The following is a 6,690-nucleotide window of genomic DNA, read 5'->3' as shown; positions in this document are numbered from 1 at the left end:
ACAAACAAGCAAACAAAACAAGAAATCCTGAGGCAGAACCCAGTGAGCACTTTAGTGATGAGAATATATGACTGGGCACTCATAGCTACAATGCCGATCACAATTTAAATTTGAAGTTACATGTGTAGCCTGGTCTGAATATTTGCATGTCCCCAAAATTCATATGTTGCAATCTAATCACCAATGTGATAGTAATAGAAGGCGGGGTCTTTTGGGAGATAATTAGATCATGAGGGCAGAACTATTGTGAATGAGATTAGCTTTCTTATAAAATAGGCCCAATGGAGCTTGTTTGCAGCTTCTACCATGGAAGGATACAGCAGGAAGTCAGTGGTCTGCAGCCCAGGAAAGGGCCTTCACTAGAGCCTGTCCAATGCTGGCACTCTAATCTTGGGCTTTCAGCCTCCAGAACTATATAAAATAAGTTTCTGTCACTTATAGGCCACCTGCTCCATGGAACGATAGTAGCCAAAGCTAACTAAGACCATGTGACTTAACAGACATGTCCTTATTTTTAATGGCAAATGACTTTTCAAAGTATAGTTTCAGAAAGCAGCATAGGTTAGTGAGAAAGACATTAAGATATGAACTCAGACAGGCTTGCTTCCAGTTTCTCATGGTGTCTGCCTTGCTTGACTTCTTTGGGCCTTGGTTCCCTTATTCCTTCCGCAGTCATAAGCAATGATCAAATGAGGTTACCAAACCCAGCATGAGGTAAGATGTTTGGTAGGCACTCAGGAAATTGAAATTCATTTTTTATTTTCTTCTCTATACAGAAAGTTTATTTGGCCCCACTTGCTTTCAGAAATCAGTCGAGAGGAAACTAAAAGAAAAAATGGAGTTTGAAGCAATGATTTTTACCTCCCTTGGTTATGATTGTATGGTTGCTATGCATCAGCAGTACAGAGAAGATGTTTAGGTGTCTGGAGCTGACATGCAATGACCATTGTCTCTCACTGCCACTGGTTCTAACTGTCATGGAATAGAAGCCAGTGATTGTGTGGGACTTCCTTTGTTCATTAGTATCTTCTGATTATTGAAATAAAATATATGTTTTTCTACTACAGAAATGTGTTCTAATCAGGTGTCCTCAAAGGTAACTTCACACCCATCAAAGCTAGAGAAACTGTTACCTCTGTTTGGCCTTTGCAAATGTTTCTCTCTCTCTCTTTTTTTTTTTTTTTTTTTTTGAAACAGGGTTTCACTCTGTCACCCAGGTGCTAGAGTGCAGGGGTGCAATCTCCGCTCCCTGCAACCTCTGCCTCCTGGGTTCAAGTGATTCTTCAGCCTCAGCCTCCCGAGTAGCTGGAATTACAGGTGCATGCCACCACGCCCATCTAATTTTTGTGTATTTACTAGAGACAGGGTTTTGCCATGTTGGTCAGGCTGGTCTCAAACTCCTGGTCTCGAGTGATCTGCCCGCCTTGGCCTCCCAAAGTGCTGGGATTGGAGGCATGAGCTATCACACCCGGCCTGCAAATGTTTCTTAATGGACATTTGTCTTCTTTGTTTCTATGTCACTTGAGAGATCATGAACTCTTAGCCAAAGATACCTTCTATTACTACTACTATTATTGCTACCAATACTAATACTGTGATAATGACTATGAGGATGATGCCTATTACTACTTTACTACTACTACTATTACTAGTGCTGCTACAAAACAGCTACCTCTACTATTATATTATTACTACTTAATGCTACCGCTGTTATTGTTGCTGCTGTTGTCACTACTACTACTACTACTACTACTACTACTACTACTAGTACTGCTACTGCTGATACTTTTGCTACCACTACCAGTTGCTGTAATGTTGTCAGTACATTGCCTATCTGGGAGATCTTGTAAATAGCATATGCAGTTGTTTCTGTGCTTAGCATGTTTATCTTCATAATGATGTCGTGAGGTAGGCACTGTTTTCGCACCATTTTACAGGTAAAGATCCTAAGGCTGAGAGATGTAAACTAACTTCTGTACTGCCAAGAGTCACAATCATAATTTGATTTTAGATCTGCTGGACACCCATGCTTAGCTCCTACCTACTACTCTCTATGGTTCTGTTTGAACACTCCCTCCCATATTTCATATTTTTGCAGAAGGTCAGGCTGCATGAGTGTAACGCAGGAGGACTGAGTATACTAAGACAGACACTGGTGATGTGATTCCATAAAATTTTATACTCAGTTAACAAAGCAAAATGGGAATAAGAAGACCACACAGCTTAAAGCGTGATGTGGGCTATGCATGGTGGCTCATGACTGTAATCCTAGCACTTTGGGAGGCCAAGGCAGGCGGATCACAAGGTCAGGAGATCGAGACCATCCTGGCCAGCCCCGTCCCTACTGAAAAATACAAAAAATTATCTGGGCATGGTGGCGCACGCCAGTAGTCCCAGCTACTTGGGAGGCTGAGGCAGGAGAATCACTTGAACCTGGGAGGCGGAGGTTCCAGTGAGCTGAAATTGCACAACTGCACTCCATTCTGGCGACAGAGTGAGACTCGTCTCAAAAAAAAAAAAAAAAGTCACAATCATAATTTGATTTTAGATCTGCTGGACACCCATGCTTAGCTCCTACCTACTATCGTCTATGGTTCTTTTTGAACACTCCCTCCCATATTTCATTTTTTTGCAGAAGGTCAGGCTGCACGAGTGTAACACAGGAGGACTGAGTATACTAAGACGGATGCTGGTGATGTGATTCCACACAATTTTATACTCAGTTAACAAAGCGGAGGTTGCAGTGAGCTAAGATTGCGCCACTGTACTCCATCCTGGCGACAGAGGAAGACTCCATCTAAAAAAAAAAAAAAAAAAAAAAGGCATGATAAAGCATGATGTATGCATAGCACTGTATTTCCTTGGACAGCTCTCCTAAGCTCTCTAAACCTCAGGTTTCCAGATCTATCATGTTAAAATAACAGTAACGCCTCACTTCCAGACTTGTTCTGAGGATTGGGAGGATGGTCTCTTTGTGAAAGCCTTTTGTAAATTATAAGCATTTTCAATCATAAGTTATTATCACTCTAACAAATTTGGAGGTCATGTGATGACTAGACAAAAAAGACAAGTAAAGCTAACAAATAAAAGCAATTAAGCAGTAGTTTAAAACCAATTATTTTATTTTTGCCGCTTTGTTTATTGTTCCAAGGCCAATTGTCACATAAAAAATATTTAGGGAAACTGTCATTTGACATTCCTGGTGGTCATGTGTAGAGTGAGGATGACTAAATGAGGCAGAAAAAGTGCTGCATCTTTGTTTCCAATTCCTGACTTCTCTCATTCCACATTTCACAGGGGTGAGGTTGTCTAGTCTCATCCAATACTCTATTCTACTGGTTTCTTCCTACTCTGGGGAAGGGAATAAGGCTCAGGGTTGGGCTTTGACTCTTTCCATTCCCCAACCTCCTTGTATTGAAGACTTTCAATGCTTAAGAAAGATCAGGAAGAGTAAGAGTCAAAGCTCCTGGTATTTGTCGTGCTTTTCATAACTAATCATGATTCATTGAATGAATGGATAAATAGGTCTCGGGTTTTTCCTTTAAGAAGAGACTTAATTATGTCTTTTTCCCACTATTAAACAACCTTATATTACCTGGTTAAAAGCATATATAGCATCTAAAGATATGTAATATAGTCATTTATTTCACGTTCATTTGTTTTTGTTGTTATTATTTGAGACAGGGTCTCATTCTGTTGCCCAGGCTAGAGTGCAGTGGTGCAATCTTGGTTCATTGCTACCTCCGCCTCCCAGATTCAAGCGATTCTCAGGCCTCAGCCTCCCAAATAGCTGGGATTACAGAAACCCGCCACCAAACTCAGTTAATTTACTTTTGTATTTTTAGTCTCCATGTTGGCCAAGCTGGTCTTGAACTCCTGGCCTCATGTGGTCTGCCTGCCTCAGCCTCCCAAAGTGCTGGAATTACAAGCCTGTGCTATAGTGCCTGGCCTTATTTCAAGTTCAGATCCTACCCTCTATTACAGAATCTTTGTTGGGACAGGTGAAAGAATGGCTCCTGCACTGTCTTCAATTGTCTCAACCCCATCCTTCAATGGAAATACATCACATGACATGGATTTCAGCGCTGGCCATCTTTTCCCGATAGTCAGTAGACAAACTATTCCAAAATATCCTAACTACTCTCTTCCTTTTACTCCATGGCTACTTGGGCCAGTCAGCCACTTTGCTCCTCTTCTCAGAGTCCCGCTTCTGGATGAGCTATCCATCATTCTGCTCCACTTTGGATATGGCTTAGTTGGGGTGGGAAGTAAGACCTCTGGTCATTTTCATCAAGTGTGGGATCCAACCAGAATGCCAAGACTAACCCTCACTGAGCACACCTGCTTTTCCTTTTTGAGTGAAAGGAGTAATTTGTTTCTATCTTAGTTATTTGTATTACTTTCTTCACTATTCCTTGAACCTAGATTTTGTCTTTTTTTTTTTTTTTGTCTTTTTCTAGATATAGGGTCATGCTCTGTTACCAAGGCTGGGTTGCAGTGGTGCCCTCACAGCTCACCGCAGCCCTGACTTCCCAGGCTCCAGCAATCCTCCTACTTCAGTCTCCTGAGTAGCTGGGACTACAGGCGTGCGCCACCACATCTAGCTAATTTTTGTATTTTTTGTAGAGATGGCATCTTGAAATGTTGCCCAGGCTGGTTTTGAACTCCTGGCCTCAAGCAATCCTTTCATCTTGGCCTCTCAAAGTGTTGGGATTACATGTTTGAGCCACCATGCCTGGCCCTAGATTTTACCTAATGATAAATGCCTGTTGAAGTTCAAAGAAGTTTAGTAACTAGAACATAGTATTTGAAAATTATTTCCTCAATGAAGAAATAACAGTGTAGATGAAATCTTAGTAGTGAAGGTTCAGGACTTCAGCAATTTCCATAAAGAGGAAGCTTTTCATCGTGTGTTTTCATCCCTGATAATGACTTTGTCAACTCAAGTCATTTTAGTAATGTTTGAGTAATTTTGTATTTTGCTGAATTCAAATCATGATTGAATAAAATGAAGAAGCAATTCCAACTTTCCTAACATAGTATAGCTGGCCACATTATTCTTAGAACAGATGTAATTTCTGTTAGACATGGTAATGTGTGGCTATGGGTCATATTTGGAGATTTAAATTTGTTTTTTGATTCCCATCTACAGAAAGTGATCCATCAATAAATGGAGTTTGGCCACCACCAAAATGTTATTTTTGGAGTTCAGAGGCAGAACCTATACATCCAGGAGTGAATTGACAATGATCTCATCTGACAGATGGACCTGGGGGTATATTATACCAGCCATGAGATCCTTTTAATACCGTTTTTCTGTGTCATAGAAAGGTGGGCCCTGATCTTTCACCATCCCATTGTGTTCTATGTGTATCCAGTCAAGCAGATATTTAATCATAGAACTAGAATTTTACATTAAATTGTAGGGGCTCTGGCAGTTTTTTGTTTTTTTTTTTTAATCTGAGATGCAACATGCCTCAGTGTAATTAGGTAAAATCAGATGTGCTACAGAATGTTTTTACTTCCATGTATATGTACAAACTATTTGTAGCTTAATTTACAAATATATCATCTTCTTAGCTAAGATATAATTATGTTCTTGGATCTTCTGATAAAAAAAAGTCTTTACAGAGAAAGCTGAAAAGATACACGAGCACCTTTAGAATAATGATTAATAAACAGGACATTTGACAGAATGTTGCTTAAAGGCATTAAAATCACTCCCTTATTCCTGAAGTTTCAGATCTGGGAGATTCCAGTTTTGAAAAGAAGTATATAAACTTGACATCTGAGGGGATGTGTATATGAAAGACCCACAAAAATGTCTATTGAGTTCTTTCTTCTTCATCAGAACTAAGTTCACAGAAGAACAAGCTAAGCTTTGTGTGGGGTCCTGAGATAACCTTCATCATGATTTTACAACTAACAGGCAAAACTGGTCATGCACTTGTGCAATTTTTCCCAAGTCTGTTTATGTAAATTTGGCCACACATTCAAATGCTGTCCTCTGTTGCATCACCTTGGTTCTCTTAGCTTCTGCTTCCTGCAAACTAAATAGCCAAGCGTCTTCGTGTGTGCAGCTGCTGTGTGATGCTTCGCCTTTCATTCTCAACATTTTACTCACCCAGCTCCCTCATCCCTGAATGATATCCCTACCCCTCTGTTGAGCTGTAAATCACAGATGGAATAGTTAAAAGAACACAAAATGTAACACAAGACACTTCTCTCCCCCGGCTACCAATTTGTCTTGCACTTTATTAGGAGGCACTGGGATGGGAAATGCTCTAAGATATTGCTGAGGTTTGGGGAGTTGCTACAGGATCCTGAAGGGCCTGCCTGCCAAGAAATGGACCAGAGAAATAAGTGCAATTTTATGACTTGGCTCTGCTGAAACTTTAAAGTGGGGGGCCTTTCTGAAAGTTCTGCATATTTCAGCAGGTACGAATTTGGCTTCCAGTTATGATGAAAATTATGAGATGCTTGGGGTTTTAGCAACCTTCTAGCCAAGGCATGGCTTTCTTAAGTGGTGATTTTCCCAGCTCTGGCTAAATATGATCAATAATGAGAACTCGTTATGTCTCAAAACATTCTGAATGAGAATAGCGTGGGCTAGTCTTTGCTAGTAATGATTATAGTAGTAATAGAATAATAACTCACATTTATAGAGTAGGTTTTAAAAACATCTGTCAG

The sequence above is a fragment of the Macaca nemestrina genome, chromosome 18 (assembly GCF_043159975.1).
Source record: "Macaca nemestrina isolate mMacNem1 chromosome 18, mMacNem.hap1, whole genome shotgun sequence".
Classification (NCBI taxonomy): Eukaryota; Metazoa; Chordata; class Mammalia; order Primates; family Cercopithecidae; genus Macaca; species Macaca nemestrina.
Note: the sequence above shows the minus strand (reverse complement) of the source record.